Genomic DNA, 17,243 nt, shown 5'->3' on the forward strand with positions numbered 1-17,243 from the left:
AGTAAAAACTTATTGCTCTGAATCTTGATTAAATGGTCATTTCCTCTCAGATTCTTTTTCCAAATGCATGCTGTCAAGACCTTGTTTTCCTTCCATTCTTGCTGCTGCTTCTTTGCATTTAAGAGTAGGAAGGAGTTGCTGGGAGGCAGTTTGTTTCTCATAGTATGGACATGAAAAGACTATTGAGAGTCTTTAAATTTTTGGAGACCCAGAAACTCAATTTACAGAACTGATCCAATTACTTACTCTTGACAAGTCTGAACAGCACACAAGGCTATATTTTTTTAAAAAAATCTGATCTCTTCCTTATCTTTCTAGCTATATTGCCCATTCTTCCTATTTTACACTTATGCATAAGTGAAAAGAAACTACTTGAAATTACCTAAATGCACCATGAAAGTAGTGTAACCTCTCTCTGCATCAGTTTTTTTATCTGAAAAATGGAGATAGCTGTGTGACTGAAACTGCTGGTTGTCTCCCCATATCCATTCTCCTTTTCCATAGTTATGGGATCCCCAATTTTTAATCAAGTATATTTCACCCAGAGTAAAGACTCTATTTCCCAGACTACTTTGCAGTTTTTGTGGTTATAAGACAATGTTTGGGTAATGGCATGTAAGTGGAAGCTTCTAAGAACCTGCCTAAAATGACAGTTGTTGACTGCCTTTACCCTTCTTTTCTGCTATCCGGAATGCTGATGTGATAGCTGGTGCTTGAGCCAATATCTTGGACCATGATAATGAAGACCACACCTAGCTTCTAGAGAAATTGGCTAAAAGGAGCTTGATACCCTGAGGTCTTTGTGGAGAGAGAAATAAACTGCTCTGTTGTTCAATCCACTGTTATTTTAGGTCTCTGTTTACAAGCCATTGAACTTAACTGATATATTGTTCAAACTTTTCAAGAATTTTGCCAACATTACATTAACTGATACATGTAAAAGCCCTAGAACAGTGTCTGTGATTTGCGTAAGCACAGAATAAATGTTAACTACTGTTATAATATTTTCAGGCTTTGGTAATGCTGTTCCCTTTGCTTGGTGGTTTGTTTGGCAAACTCCTTTTTATCCTTCAAGACCCAGATCAATAATTTCCTCTTCTATGAATTTTTTTCTGGTTTCCACCTGGGGAGTTAATTCTTCCCCAGGATTTGCATAATATTCCAGATACCTGCAAACCATGTTCCACCCACCCAGATTCCAGTGCACCTCTCCTAGGGGAGGTATATCCCCTCTCCCCTGTCCTGGCACACTCAGTTCATCAGCTGAGATAAATACCTATTGAGCTGGGCACTGTGGTAGTGATGTTGGAGAAACCAATTTGATCTCTGTCCTTCAAGGACTTGCAGTGTGTTGGGTGAGATGGATACTCAAAAAATAACAAAAGGATGTAGAAAGTGCAGAAATCGGATGGATAAGGAAATGATTTATTCAGTTCTCAGGCAAGATTAAAAAATGATAATGCCTGGACTGCATTTTGAAAGCAAAATAGCTCCCCCAATAGACTGGGGAAAAGGGGAGAGAAGGGCAACAGTAGATGAAGTGAGCAGAAGGAACAACATGTGCAAAGATGCAGAGGCATAAAGTGTGTGTTTAATTTTAATCATGAGATTTGGACTCAGTTCCTTCCCAAGTTTCTCTGCAAACACATTCACAAAACATTTCTTAGGGTGAGTTACCTCTGCAGATGGCTCATCTCATCTATTATGTCTCAATTTTAATTCTGAGGACGACATTTCCCTGAGCCTGTTCTCTGGACTCATTACCACTAGGTAATGAAAGAAGTTGTTAATATTACTATTCCTGGAAAAATGTTCCTTAGTGCCAGTCCAAGGTTCTCACTGTTGACTCATCCTGAAATTCTGTATATTCAGGAGCTCTTTCTTCTAAGGCTCATTCTTTTCTCTGACATTCAGAGCATTCAGAGCATTACTTTGTCACAACCTTCTGGTTGGTTTTTAGCTACTGGTTTCTAGCTAACAGCAGGTTTGTCAGTTTTCTGCCTTTTGTCTTTAGTCTCTAGCCTAGGGATAAGGCTGCATTCAGTATTTAGCCCAAGTCTTTTTGGTTCCAGCCACCCTGTTTTTGTCAGTGAAACTAGACTGTATATAAGAAGTTGCACTCTGTGCCTTCATTTCTCTTCTCTGAGAAAGAATAAAGGCCCCATATTTCATCGGGGGGTTACAAATTATTAGCTTGGCCCAGGAATAAATGAGATCCTACTAGGAGGCTTAACCAAATTACTCTTTTCCTGGAGACCCTCAGTAGCTATGACTCTCCCAGTGCCCTGAGCCTGGTGGCTTTACTGTCTCTTAGCTGGATATAGTTGTGACACTGTGTGTCTGGCAACTACTTTTAAAATTGGGTTCAGTTTTTGACAAGCCTTGATGGCTGTTCCAGATCTGAGCACCTCCTGTAAGCACCTGCCAGTGCTGTTTTCTCTCTGCTTCCCTTGTACTTTACTCACACACCTTTGCTGTTAAATGCATTACGTATAGTTTTTTGTTTCCATTTCTGACTGCCCCATGCAATATATTTATATAGGCATTAACCATTACTATCTGTTGCAATAAAATCAATCACTGACTGTGGGCTCCAGATTTGATCCTCTTCTTGGCTTTGCTACCTGAGGCAGTATTACAGATAATCCTCACAAACAACTTTATGAGATAGGGACCACTAATATTCCCATTTTACAGCTGAGGAAATTGAGGTTTACAGAGGTAAGTTTACTTATGACTCCAAAACTGGAGCAAGAAGCAATGTATGAATAGTAGGTAATTGGTTACTGATGACCTGGGCTCCTCTTCAAGGTAATGTACACGAGGAAGTAATTGGGAATGGTTAAAGTGTGGAGTCAGAGGCCAGATTACTTGGGTGTAAATCCTGGTGGCATGATTTATTACCTCTGTGATTGGGGTGGGGTTGGTGGGGCAAGTTACATAATCTCTCTGTTTTGTTTGCTTCATGTGAAAAAAAAAAGGGGAAAATACTAGCCCTTACCCCTTATGTTGTTATAAGGATTAAATGAATTAACACAAGTGAAATAGTTAGAATAGTGCTTAGGTATGAAAAATGCTCAATACACATTAGCTGTTATTATTAACTAGCATCGATGAAAACAAGTTTGCCAAAATAATAGAACTTCAGGTAGTAGAAGCCAGATAAAATGAGATCCAAGGGTTATCAGTCACTAATTGCACAATTTTATACTTGCATAATCCCTTCTGGTGTTGATAGTCATTATCCTGCTTGATTCTAACAGTACAACACACTATTGGCTGGTATAGCTGATTACGCCATCTCCATTTTACACATTCATTCATTCAAGACTATTTATTGAGATCTCTTATGTGCCAGTTGCTGCTATGTTCTAAGAATTCAAAGATGGAAACTTATGGTCCCTGCCTTTCTGTTAACAAGGGCTGTCTTTGGGAGTGGGTTTTCAGGGGACAGTGTTTGATTCATATAAAAAAAGCATATCATTTTTATGGTCAGAAAGAAAAAGTGGATGAAAGAGCCTAATGAAGAGATAGGCATGTAAATAACCAATTATAATACAATTGCCATTATGAAGGTACTATAAGAGTCCTAGGGGAAAAGCAGAGAAGGGTTCTATAAGGATTGTTGAGTAGAATTTTGTAAAGTTAATGAAGAGAGAAGGCTGTAAAAGTAGCAGAAGCATGAGAGAGCATGGTGGGTCTGTGGGAACTACTTATCATTCAGTGTTGCTTTACATGAAATGAGGAGCAAATAAAGTAAGTTAAGCAGTAGTCAGATAATGAAGAAATGTACTAAGCAGAGATGTTCAGAATTTGTGCTATAGGTGATGGGAGCCCATGAAGAATTTTATATTGGTAAATAACATGATCAGATTTGCATCATTCTGTTGAAAGTGTGGACAATGGGAGCTGATAATTCTCTAAAATATTAAAGCTGTGAGAGCAATGCCAATATCTGTACTCAAGTCTCCTGAGCCCAAGTTTAGTGATTTTTCCATTAAACTATCCTGACTCCTCAATAAAGCCAATATATAAAAGGTCCCACCATTTACTGTGTTGATTTGCTGGTGTGAATTTTAATTCCTGACTCAGGGAATGGGAAAAGATTTCACATAATCACTAAGCAACCTAACCTTGTCTTTATTCCTGATTGAATATGCTTATTAAAAGATACTTGTCTCTTGAATTCCATCTCTTCATTTGAATGGAAGAGGGTTTCAATTCATTTATTCTTAATAAAAGTGCAGAGCATAATTTCCACTCAGTGATACACTTGACATAGTTTATACCCTTGACAAATTCACTCAATTTTTGTTAAGTCTAGATTCAGTTTTTTTCTGGGTAGAATGTAATCCCATTTCCCCCAGTTTCTTTCATAAGATCAATTTATCAAGACCAAAGATTTATGTACAGCAGTCTTTAGCATGAGCGCTTGCCTTCTCCATGAGACAATACCTACCCTTGGTCTGTTAAATGCTCTTTTTGCCTCCATACCTCTCTCCTTATCAGAGGGCATCAGTCAGCCTAATGCACAGTAAGTTGGCCAGCCAAGAATCTTCCAACTAGCATAACAGTGCTTTTGCTTCCGATGCTTCCTTACTAGGTTCATGCTGGTCCTGCATCATTAGCACCCTCTCTTGCCTTTTCCTACAGAACACAGTCCTATTAATGTGGCAGGACCTGATCACTGGCATTCCACGGGTTCCCCAAACTTCCCAAATCCTCATGGTTTCTATGATACTGGGTTAGCATCAGAGCTCTAGCCTGAATTCCTAGGAATGGTATCTTCATTCTAGCAAAATGTCTTTTACTTCCTGCTTGCTGAAACAACCAGCTAAAGAAGTATTAACCCATTCTCTCTCTCATGAATGACAACACCCACTTCTGGGGTTAAGTACAAATATTTAAACTATATCCAGCAATATCGTCTTTTATTCGTGCACTCACTCATTCAACAATTTTTTGAGTGCTTACTATGTGCCAGCCACTGTGTGAGGCACTTGGGACACTGTGGTCAATAATACTGATAGGCCTTGTCTCTCCTGGAGCTTCTCACCTAATGAACCTGGTATTGGAGAGAGGGGTGCTAAACTGCTTGTTAACTGAGACTGGAGAGGAAATGGTAGTGTCTCCAGTTGCCAGCATTGTAACTGATGCATCTTAAGTAAGACGTGGAAATATATTTTTATGGTTATGTATAAGTATGATTGCTATTTTCAATTTAATCAGAGGGAAGGCAATATGCCACCTTTTAACATTACATAGAGTTTGGGGTATTTGTTTAAAAGTTAACACAGTTAATATGGAGGCAGCCGTGGTATAGTAGAAAGAGCAGTTAATTGGGGTCAATTAGAAGGTTGGGGTTGCAGACCCCACACTGCCAATTCTTAGCTGTGTGACTAGGAATGTGTCGTGCCATTTAGCTTCTCTAAGCCTCGTGTCCTCACTGGTAAAATGAAGATCAGGTCATTTACATCACAGAATTGTTGCAAGGTTAAGTGAGATAATGTGTGTGCAAGTTGGCAGACACCAAAGCACTATTCAAATGTAAGGCTTTTTTGATGGTGATGATGATGATTTCTCCATTACTTGGTGTCATGACTGTTAGTCTGGCCATATTAGGGTCTGGTGGGGTGTCCAGGCAGTAGCTCCAGCTTCTTCTCTCTTCTAATTGTCCTGCTACTTTCTCCACTTCAGGGCTACAGATGCTATGGACACTTCCACGTCTCCTATTTCTTATTTTAGTTAAATTCAATCAGAGAATTGGAGAGATTAAATGCAGACATATGAGAATGTCACTGCCCAAACAGTGAAACAACTGATGACCAGGACACTCAGAGTAGCTGAGACCGCAGCCAGCCCTTGAAGGATGGAAAAGGTTGAATGAACAAAACAAGGGAAAGAAGAAGGAAGTGTTGACATTCCTGGCAGGCGAGAAGCTCATGAGCAAAATCTGGAGTAGGAAATAAATAAGGCATGCTTAGGAGACAAGGACACTGATCTGCTTGAAATGACAAGCCTGAAATTCTGCATGGGTGCAGAAGAGGTAGATTGTAAGGGGATTTTCAGTAGCAGGCTAAGGACACTAGATTTTAGGTAATAAGTTTAGTCATTTAGGTTTGAAGGAGGAGAATGATCTGCTAAATGTGAGTTTGAGACAAAATAATTTATGGGCCTAATGTAATTACAATAAAATCCCAATGGTTTATTTAGGGGAACTTGACAAAATGATACTGAAATTCAACTAGAAGAATTATCCATTGAGAATAAGTAAGAAAAAGATTTAAAAATGCATAATGAAGAAGGACATGCCTTGACAATAAATATTTTTAATGCAATTTTATTGAGATATATTCACATACCATACAATCATCCAAAGTATACAATCAGTTGTTCACAGTATCACACAGTTGTGCATTCATCACAATAAATTTGTTGAACATTTTCATTACTCCAAAAAATAAGAATAAAAATAAAAATAAAAGTAAAAAAGAACACCCAAAACATCTCATACTCCTTTTCCCCCTATTATTCATTTACTTTTTGTCCTCCTTTATTCTGCTCATTTGTCCATACACTGGATAAAGGGAGTGTGAGCCACCAGGTTTTCACAATCAACAGTCACACCGTATAAGCTATGTAATTATACCATCATCTGTCAATAAATGTTTTAAAATTGGTTATTTAGAAAAAATCAATTTAGGTTCTCATCTCATACCATATACCAAAATTAATTCAAGCTTTATTAAAGAACTTAGTGTAAGAGAAAACCAAAACATAAATATTATAAGATAATATAGGCAAAAGTATACTTTCTGAAAGGGAAAGGATTTTTTTGAGCAACAGAATTTTCTATAAACTGCTGTTGGCATTTTAAATTGATATAATCATTTAGGGAAGCAATCTACCCATATTTTGTGAAGTTGAAGAAGCACATATTTTGCTACCCAATTCCACTTGTACATATACACACTAGTGAAACTCTTTCAGCACGCAAATAGATAAGCGTAGCAAAGTTCTCAGCACCACTGTTTGAAATAGTAAAACACTGGAAACAATACAAATATCAAAAACCAAGAGAATGGAATAAATAAATTGCAGAACATTTATATATGGAATGCTATACAGCAGTGAAAGTGAATGACCTAACATATCTGTATCAACATGGTTTAAGACAATATTAAGTGGAAAAAAGCAAGTTAAAGAAGATATATGCAGGGTAATACCAGTTATATACAATCTTAAAACATGAAAAAGTACTACATATCATTTAGGAATATATACATATTTTATAAAAGTATAACATACATAGGAATAAAAATCACAAGGTTCAGGGTAGTGGTTACCTCTGTGGGAGAAAGAAGGGAATATGATAGGAGAAGGTTAAAAAGTGGCATTGACTGTGTTGGTTGTTTTACTTCTAGAGCTGTGTGATACATGGACATCTGTTTTATTATTCATTGTAATAACATTCATTGTAATAATTTGTAAGTCTGAAACGTTTCATGAAATAAATTTAAAGGTAATGCATATTCCTTATAAAATTGAAACCATTTCTAAATTTCTAAATACATAATTTTATCTTCACTACCCACCTCCAAATCACATCCAAAGGTATTCACTGCAAACAATTGAAAGTATATCCTTCAGACTTCTTCTAGGTATTTAGAGGTATATACATCTTTATGTATTTCATACATAAGGTTTTATTCTCATATAAATGGCATACTATTCTACCCACCATTCTGTGACTTGCTTTTTTTTCACTTAATATTGTATTAGAGACACCTTTCTAAATGAATACATATAGATATGTATATGTATATCCTATATTTAATGGCTGCATGGTAACCCATAGTATGGATGACCAATAGTTTAAATTAACTATCTCCCAACTGATACATATTTAAGTTGTTTTTATTTTTTGTTATTAAAATGCTGCAATGAATATCTCTGGTGAACCTTAGGAGTATTTCTGTGTGAAAGATTTCCAAGGAGAGGAATTTTTAAGTGAAAGACTTTCTAAGAATTTATGCTAAGCAATGAAAGAAATCCCAAAGGAAATATGACACACTCCTATGTGTAAAATCAACATATAATAGATCTATATAAACAAATCACAAATGCATTAAAACCCTAATAGAAAAAATAAGCGAAGAATACCAATAGATAATTTGCAGAAAAAGAAATACAAACAACTACTACACATATGGAAAATGTTTTAATTATTCTAGCTCTATGATTAAAGAAACAAAAGTTATAAATAGTTTCAAATTTTTTACATATAATTTTATTGAAGATGAGAAAGTGGGTAATAGTATTGGCACTATGGCAGAACTTTATTAAGAATTTAAAATTTTTCATATCTTTAAACCATTAATTCCACTATTATAAATTTAACTTGAGGAAATAATCAATGATGTTCTAAGTTGACATCCATTAGATGCATTTTTGGCAACCAATCTTTCTCTTCTTTTCTCCCCCAACACCCATGGAAATTGCAGAGAGCCCTCAATATCCATTTTGCGCAATATGAAGCTGATACCCTGAACATGGTTGATTGCATTGGGGTGGGTATTTGACATAAGCTGGGCCAGTGTCTCCTTCCCCGGAACTCTGAATTGAAATGGAGGGATTCCAGCTTAAGTCTGCCTGGTCTCTTGAATGGAGACAATGCACATGGGAGAGGTTGACCTACCATTCTGCACCATGTGGCGTGGCCCTCAAAGAAAGTCCCTCTTCAGTGCGAGACAAGAATGAAGCACAATCACAAGGGACAGAGACAAAAAAAGACCCAAGGTCTTTCCAGTCCTGCTGCTAGTCCCTGCTTGCTGAGGCTGAGTGCATCCCTGCCCACAGTTCTCATAACTTCCTACTTCTGCTAACACTAGCTCAAATAAGTCCCTGGTAAGGTTCCTACTGCTCCGAATGGAGAGAGAACCTCAGGTTCTGCCCAGTACCTCAACAACCCAGCACACAGACTCCGAGGGGAAGTGAGCATTCTTATTTCTAATTCCAAAGGTCGACCGTGGATGAAGAGAAGGAATAGAAGGAGGAACATAATAATAGTTGAGCACATATAAATAAAATCACTTAATACTGTATTAGAGACAGCTTTCTAAGTGAATACATGTAGATATGTATATGTATATCTTATATTTAATGGCTGCCTGGTAACTCATAGAATGGATGACCAATCGTTTATTTAACTATCTCCCAACTGATACATATTTAAGTTGTTTCTATTTTTTGTTATTAAAATGCTGCACTTTACGTAGTTCCTGGTCCATAATAAAGCATACCTTAAAAAAAAATAGTTTGCCAAGCCAGGAGTGAATGAGAGTTTGGACTGTCACAAGGTTCAGTTTTAAATATCACCTCCTCTTTTTCATTCCCACCACTATCCCATTCTTTCCTTCTGGTCATAAGCTATTGAACTGCTCTGAGCTCCATAATAATTAGCCCTTTATCATATCATCTTGCAAGATATTAGAACACTTGGGTGATAATATTGATTGTGTTATTCATATTTAAATATCCCCAGAGCACAGAGTGGGCATTTAAATATTTGGAATGAATGAATGAATGAAGGCTTAAATAAGATAATGAAATTTGGTTGGGAAAGGTCTCCTATATTGTTTGAAAGGCTTACTGATGATTTCTCTTGAAGTTGAGCATTTTCCACAGTTTGTCTATGAAGCCAGAGACTTTTAGCTAAGTATAACTTTTTTCCACTTAAGGGTCAAGTCAGCTCGGATTTTATCCTTTCAATGAGTCTCTTCCACTACTTGTTTTTCAAAAATACTGTCTCATAAATACTTTGTTCCAGTTGCCAACTGGTTTGCTAACTGGGTCACCAACCTTCCAAATCTGTGTATATATTCTTGACTTAGAAAAAAACATGAAACAGAACATTTTTAAATATGGGAGATTACTACTGCTTCTATCCTTGTTTTCAAAGCTCTTTAAACCTAAATTTCCACAAAATCTTCTCTTCAATATAAGTATTAATTTGGATCCACATCTCAACCTAACTCTGCCAATAAAGTGTTCTTCTCACAAAGACAAAATGGGGGCTTCTTTGTGCATTTGGAAAGAAACTTAAATATTAAGGGAAATGAACTGGAAAGGCTTTAAGTTTTCTATATATTCTACACAGCACCATATACAAACTGAATTGTGTAGCAGACATCCAGGGGGGAAAGGCAGTGAAACAGTTTAACATTTCAGTGTCTATCTTCTAGTTTTGACTCCTGCCCAAGCTCTGGCACTTACTTAAATATACATCCTTGGGGGGGTGGGGACCTTAAGGTTTCTGTACCTCAGTTTCTGCAAAATGGGAGAATAGTACCTCCGTCAATGGGTGATTCTGAGGCTGAGACAAGATAATACATATAAAGTGACAGCCATAGTTTCTAGCTTATAAGCGTTCAAAGAATGGGAATTTATGTTGATGATGATGGAAGACTTGGCTCATTGTTTCTACTTTCTTTAATTTATGCATTTGTATAAGAGACAACATCTGTATCTTATTAGTTTTTCCATCTGCAAAATGACAAAAATATTATAGCCCTATATTCAATTACTTGGCCATATCCTAAGCAAATAATGATTTAAAAACAGGGGTGACTCGGTAAAGTGTGAAGAGGACTTGCTCTTGGAAAAACTGGGTTCGAATTGTGGTTCTGTTAGTTACTAGTTATGTGATATTGGACAACCTCTCTGAGACTCACTTATTTATAACATGGAAATACTATTTATTTACAGGGTTAAGGCTTAATTTAAATAATGCATATGAAAGTAAACTAAATTGCTATGCACAAGGTTGCTGTTATCATTACTGTTACCTTTCAAGATTGTATTTGTTGTTCTTTTAGGTTTATCTTGTTTTAATAATGGTGTGCTCAAGTTTAAAAGAGTTTTCACCCTTTTCATTGTCTTACCCGTTTAGAACATTTTAGCACTGAATTGCCCTATGTTCATAGATTTTACTCAACTTTATTGATATCTGAAAAACAATGTTTTCTCTCCATGATAGATTAAGAACATTAGATGCGACATTCAACTATAGTGCATTTTCTAAAAATGTGGCCTTGGTGTTTTAAGAGACACAGTGAAAATAACCTACTTGAAAAGCAGTAGTTTGCTAAAGAATAAGGCTTATTTTCGTGTTCGGTAGGTCCCTGTGTGGTTCTTTTTTTCATATAGCTGTGTTCTAGAAGGACTTAAATAATTCTGCATGTGTAAGTCCTTAAGAATATCTGCTTTGAATCTAAACTCAGAAAAACAAATAAATCAGACTTGATGAATTACATTATAAAAGAATCCCTGACAGGGTCACTTTAAATGAGTTCCTTTCATGCTTAAGATTATTTTTCATCTAAAGATTTCATTTAGTACAACCTTTAGAGAACCCCAGATTCAGGGCCTAAGAGTAAACTGAGGCTTGGAGAGAATAAGAGACTTGTCTGTTTGTTTTTAGTCAGGATTCTCTTGGTTGTTAAGTTATAGAAATCTAACTCAAAAATGGTTTAAACAGAAAGGGGACTTGATTAACTTATATAACCGAAAACTAGCTTCAGGCATAGCTGAATCCAGCAACTCCATACCTGTTGAAACTTGGCATTGGCCGAAGTTTCTCCAACAGTACGAGGCAGGGGGTAGGGGAATGGCCCCAAGTAGCTCCAATTTAAATCATTTTTTACAGTTTATGGTCCAAGAGGAAGAGAGACATTCCCTCTCCCAGCATTCAAAGAGCAAATCTTCGGAAAGGTTCAAGTGATCGGGTCATGCACCCACCCCTCTGGGGATAGGAAAGAGAGAAGAACTGTGATCAACAGTCCCATAGGATCACATGAAGTGAGAAGGCATGTGGCTCTCAAAGGAAAAAGTTGGGGGTGAGCAAGGGGAGCAGGTATCTATCACACCAAGGCTAGATCATTATTAAGGGTAGAGCTAGGGATAGAAACTAGGACCTCAGCCCTAGTGCAGCTCTCTTTTCTTGTCCTAGAGATTATGGTGAGGAAGAGAAATAGTTAACATTAGAAAAAAAAAAATTGAGCCTTTTTAAAAGACTACAAATTAGATATGAAGATAAAGCTCTGAAATGATAAGTCATATAACCGTTTTTACTTTCAGAAGTATATGGATATTGTAAAATGCAAATCCCTGCTATTGCTAATGAATGCTCCTACACACATTCTATAACTTAGTGTGAAAGTGGATTGAAAGCATGCCTCTGGTTTCCTTGCTCCTTGTTTTCTTCCTGTTACAGAAGGGTACATTAGAATAAAATTTTGAGGAAAAAAAAAAAAGTGAAAACTTCTTAGAGAAAAGTTTCTAGATGGATTAAAAAGTATTAAAAAATAGGGAGAAAGTGGATGATTATGGCATGAGCTAGTATTTATTGAGCAGTTACCATATGACAGGCACTGTTCTAAATAGCATAACTCCATTTAAATCTCTTGAATATTCTATGAGTTAGGAATTGTTAGTCTGCTTATTTGCGGGCAAGGAAACCAAAGCTCTGAGGGGTGAGTAATTTGTTCCAGCTCCTGACTGTAAGCATTTTTGACTTCATTTTGCTTATAATTAGGTATAGCTTTAAGTTCATTTAATTGTGTAATTTGACTATTTTACAGGCGAAAATTGTTTGTGGTGCATTATTTTGTGTTGTATTCTGTGTAAAATATAGCACCCTATAGCTGGCTTTCTCCTTCCCCTGTTTATTTCCAAATCTTCCCCATCAGTGCCAGCCACTCCCTGTGTACTTGGCTTGATCCTTCAGTGGTACAGGGCTTCTTACCAGAGTCAGTGAGAAGGTCCTGTGGTAGTTATTTCTGTATTGCAACTCAAACTGCTAGGTAGGTAACTGGAGCATCTAAATATTTTAAATCTCAAGCAATAATTATGCACGTTAATCACAAGGAAAGCCACAAATAAACTATAACCCTTGAAATGTCAAAAATACATTTTATGACCCCTCTCAAAATGTCACCACTGAGGTTGTTTCCTGTATGAGTGAATGCAGCTCAAAGAAATAATATGACACCAAAGGCCCATTGTCTACACTAACTGTGGTAAGCTCCTTTTATTGTTTTTCCTAAGACAGCAGCTATTGCCTCAGGCTTTCTCACTGTTTCTTGATTGTTCCCTCTCAGCACACAACCAGCTTCCTGTTCCCCAATCCCAACCCCACACACCAAACTGAGCTAATCTACCTCTGATTATGTATTACCAGCATGGGTCTTTTCCTCCTCTACCTGTTGATTTATAATTGGTTTCATGATTATTCTCTTGGCCCTTTTTTAGTTCTCCAGTTAGCCACCATTTGATAGTCCGTCTCCTAGTCTCATCACATGGTCAGCCTGCCAGTAGATCAATGATAAACTCAGCTTTGATATCTGGGAAGTGAATGCCTTCATCTGATAGCAATGGACTGTTTTGTCACTTGATAATCCTAGGTGGCTATAATGTTATTTCTTTTAGTATTATCTAAAGTAGCAATCTCCAAACATTTTTTGCTCATACATCCCTATCAATATAATTTTTTGAGAATATTTCTTCCAAATATATGTTTATATATAAAGTATACATATGCTACCATCATTAGCTCAATCACAATGTACACACGAAGTTCATTGTTAACGACAGTGTATGTAAATCCACATTTCAAATAATCTCGATTTTGATACTTCTTGGCCAAAATTTGGTTGGATTTATTAGATTGTCATTTTAATTTTGAAATGTGGCTGTTAGAGATCTCATACTAGAAGTGCCAGTTCTGCCATTTGCTTGCTGTTCTCATGTGGTTTCTATGCAAAAGATTCTTAGGAAGTTGCTTGTCTGTTTTGTGTGGGTTAGATAATACAATCAGTAAATCCAGTTAATTGAACTGAGAAACTACAATAAGCCGCATGTTGACAGGGACCAACTGGGTGGACCACCATTGCCAACCCTTGGGAATGGGTAACTTCCACTTTTCCTGGTAGACACCTCCTATGCTGTTCTAGGCCAAGGGACCATTGACTCAAGAACTGAGTGCAGGACCACTCATTTTGTATATAAAATATTGGTTGAACTTAATGCTTTTTAGATTAGAATTGAGCAGAATAGATGTCCTCATATTTTCTTCTCCTGTATTCCAAACAGATTGCCTTGCACAATCCCTAGAGTGCAGCAAACACACCCTGGGATGCATGGACACCCCCTTTCCTCTCTCCCCATCCCCCCAGAGACCATTGGTACAGAGGAAAATTTCTCACATAGACAAGGATGTTTCCATTTAAAAAGATCTGTTCATTTCAGTCAGCCATTTTATAAAAAGTGAAATGATTTTGAAATGAATTGTCCTTATAGAGATCCATAATTTTCACGCAAAGTCTCCACTCTACTAAATGTGAAATGTTCTAAGCAACAGCTGTGAGCATTTCAAGCATGCACTACTCTTTAACAGTTCAGCTGTTGCTAAGGGAAATTGAGTTGGCTTCAAAATATTCCTTGGTTTTAATTCTGCATTTACCCTTAATCAGAGTGAGGAAACAGGTTTCTGCTTGGCTGGAAAACTGAGCTTCCATGATGAAAGTAGTGAGGAAATCGAGATGTGGAAATGTAAGTTTCTTGAAGGTAGGAGCTAGAATGGTATTTCCTTCTAGACAGTTTCATAGGGTCTAGAGTGAGCTACATTAGGGCAAAAATGGGCACTATCCACATAGTGGCCAATCATCCAGAGTTAGTAGGGGGAGCCTTTCTCTTCCTAAGAGAGCCATCCTTCCTGTTCCCTGAATTTCAGTTCAATGCAAGAATATTTTTATCTTTTATGACACAAAATTATTTTTCTATTTCAGAGTCATTTCTGGGAGTGTGCACAGAAATTTGCAACATTTGAGTTAAACAATATAAACAAGAGAAACTCAATGCATTTTTTGTCACTTGTACATATGGTGCATATAATTTATTTATAGTTCTACCCCTAACTGTATAGAAAACATGATATAATGCTGAGAGAAAAGCTATGCTACAGTATGACATACACTATATATAATATTAGTATAAAAAGACAAAAAAAAAAAACAAACCTAAAAGGAAATACACCGAAATTTTACCAGTGGTTATTTCTGCTTGGAGAGATTATGAATAATGCTTTTTCTTTTTGTTTCATTTTCCAAGTTTTGAATAATTGGTACTCTGACGTCTGTAGTTAGCATTTTTTTTCTCTCTTTCAAAAAATATATGTAGGATTCTTTCAAATAAAGTGATGGTCCAAGAGTATTCTATGGAAATGCAACATTTGGCCTAGGGATCACCAGGATGCAAACACATCTCTAAATATTTTATCACTTTTTCTAGCTAGAGTTAAGTGAAGTTTTCGCCCTAACTCTTACAGATCCACCTTGCCAATTAAAATCTCGCAAGCTCCTTGAGTTTGGAGATAGGTTTCCCTGAGCTCCGAGAGGCGGGCTGGCCGACGCTGAGTTGATATGAATAAATGACTGCAGAGCGTGGCGAGATTATTTACTATGTGAGCGCTGGCCTTACCGCTGCTTGCAGGAACATCAGGGAGCTGATATTCAAAACAGAGGTTTAGGGAAAGTAGACGAGGTGAGAGAGAATTCGAAGCGTTATACTCAACCCTTGGCCAGGCCCAACGGGTTCAGATTTCAAAGCTGGAGCTAGCACAAACTTCAGCCGAGAAGCAAGGCTGGGGTTTTCATCGCGGGCCCATTTACAAAAGCAAGGAACCCATTTACAAAAGCAGGGGCGCGGAGGCGCGGGCAGGGGATTTTATTTCTTTCTACGCAGCTCTGGATTCAGTCCTGACAGATACTCGCCGATCCCAGAGGATCACTGGCTGCGCAAGCGGGCGGAATCCAGGCCCAGGAGGCTCTCCGACCCTTAGCCGACGCTTGCCGTAGGATTCCTTTGGTTGAAGACGACCTCCGCCCAAATGCTCCGCACTGCGCTGAAACCCATGCCACTGATCTACCAACCGCACACCTCCTAAGTTTGAGGAGCTACTCTTGGGGCCTAGCAGTTCCTAAAACTCTCCAGCTCAGCTTACCCAACCGTCTGGCGGAAATCGCAGCCGCGCGGCGGCATATCGCGGCTGCATCCGGGTCCCTCGCACCTCGGCCCAATCCTCGGCCTCTTCTCTTTCCACTCTCCCTGCCCTTGGCTCCCCTCAGTCGCCAATCCCCGATCAGCTCTCAGCCAAACATGCTAGCATGGGAGTGAAGGCGGGCGCCGGCCAGTAAGGCCTCACTTCCCGTTTGAAGCGTCCAGTGGGTGGGAGCCGGAGGTGGGCACTGCTAGCCAGAAGGTTTGGTTGCGCGTGTGCCATGGACTCAGCCGCCCGGTGATATTGACAATAGGAGAGAGAAAGGGGTATTGACGGGGATCCACCGTGGGTACCGAAGGGCGGCTCTGCAAGTGGCGGCTCCTGCTCCAGCGCCTCCTCCTCCTTCTCTTTCCTCCTTCTGCTGCGGCTGCGGATCCAGCCTTCCTCCCTCCCTTCCCCCGTTCCCACGTCGCCGCCGCGGCCGCCGGGTCCGGGGCAACCAGCAGAGGCGCCGCCCGCCGGGAATGTGAACGAGGAACCACCAGCAGAGCCGCAACGGGGTCGGTACCGATTTGATGGGACGGGTCCGCGGGGGAGGATCGTGAGGCCGCCGTCGCCGGAGCGCTGAGGTTCAGGTCCGGCCGTGAGGCCTAGAGGCGCAGCCACCGCGGAACCCGTGGGACGCCGCGCCGGACAGCCGTCGCCCCGGGCTCCCCGCAGCTGCCCCGACCTCCCCCCGCACGTCACGGCCCAGCCGCCCGCTCCCGCTGCGGCCCCCTAGCCCGTCTCCCGCCCCTCGAAACCACAGATCATCTTTGGATTCCTCCCTAGAAGCTTCAAGGTAACTTCGTCTCTGTGGCTCCGCGGCTCACCGCTTTCCTTCCTCCTTCCCGTCCTCCTGTAAAATCTGCGGGTCATCGACCTCGGGAAGGCCTGGCACGGGCCGGCGAGGGGTGCGGTGGGGTGGGATGCGGGAGAGGGAGCGCCGGTCCCACTTGTCTAATTCATCTGGAAATGCTTCTGATGCCTCTCATTTCACTGTTCTCCTCTCCATCCCCCCTTTCTCCACCTTCCGGGGTTGGAGGCGTATTCTTGTCCCCCTTTATCCACAGTCGGGGATGGGGGAGAGAGTGGGGGGTTTGGTGTACTGAGGAGGGTTGTGTAGCAGCTTATCTTTTCCAGGGCT

General features: G+C 39.4%; 1 protein-coding gene across 4 annotated transcripts in view; it reads left to right on the top strand.

Moving 5' to 3' along the window:
• The first annotated feature begins 16,286 nt into the window (after positions 1-16,286).
• Positions 16,287-17,243, top strand: part of PPP2R5E (protein phosphatase 2 regulatory subunit B'epsilon) — a 195,928-nt gene continuing 194,971 nt past the window's right edge. For 2 of the 4 annotated variants that reach the window (XM_037832571.1, XM_037832573.1), the window contains exon 1: positions 16,288-16,898. The gene's annotated coding sequence lies outside the window, so the exon portion shown is untranslated. Of the gene's footprint in view, positions 16,899-17,243 lie in introns of all 4 variants that reach the window. The other 2 variants (XM_037832574.1, XM_037832575.1) reach the window with 2 other exon arrangements.

Source organism: Choloepus didactylus, chromosome 4, assembly GCF_015220235.1.
Source record: "Choloepus didactylus isolate mChoDid1 chromosome 4, mChoDid1.pri, whole genome shotgun sequence".
Classification (NCBI taxonomy): domain Eukaryota; kingdom Metazoa; phylum Chordata; class Mammalia; order Pilosa; family Megalonychidae; genus Choloepus; species Choloepus didactylus.